Below are 428 nucleotides of genomic sequence, written 5' to 3'. Positions count from 1 at the left end.
TCTAGATTCAAAAAAATTCTACCGACCAAGCTGACCTTCTTGTGTCACGAGTGATGTCAAACCTCCTTCTTGTCTTCTATTCCGGGAAGTGGTATAATAGGTCCCCTAAGGGAAGCCCTTTGGCAGCTGTCCGAGCCTTCCCTTGATTGTGCCTTTAGGCTTTCTTCTTGCTGCTTTGTTTGCGCTTTCGAATCCGCTTCTGTAAAGAAAGGAGAAGAGAGAGGCGTCGGCTAACTAAGGACGATGATGGAAACTCTCCCAGAAAGGTGAGCAAGAAGAGTCTTCACTACTAGCTAGTAGTGAAAGAAAAGAAGGCCTACCTTCGCTTTGTGCGCGTTGAGCTTTCTTTCCTGTAGGATAGGAAGAATGGAATAGGAAGATAAAAGGCCATTTGAAGGAGTGAAACTGAACCAGAAAAGGGCCCTTCT

The sequence above is a fragment of the Lycium barbarum genome, chromosome 12 (assembly GCF_019175385.1).
Source record: "Lycium barbarum isolate Lr01 chromosome 12, ASM1917538v2, whole genome shotgun sequence".
Taxonomy (NCBI): Eukaryota; Viridiplantae; Streptophyta; class Magnoliopsida; order Solanales; family Solanaceae; genus Lycium; species Lycium barbarum.
The sequence above is the reverse complement of the archived record's forward strand: the minus strand, read 5'-3'. Positions refer to the sequence as shown.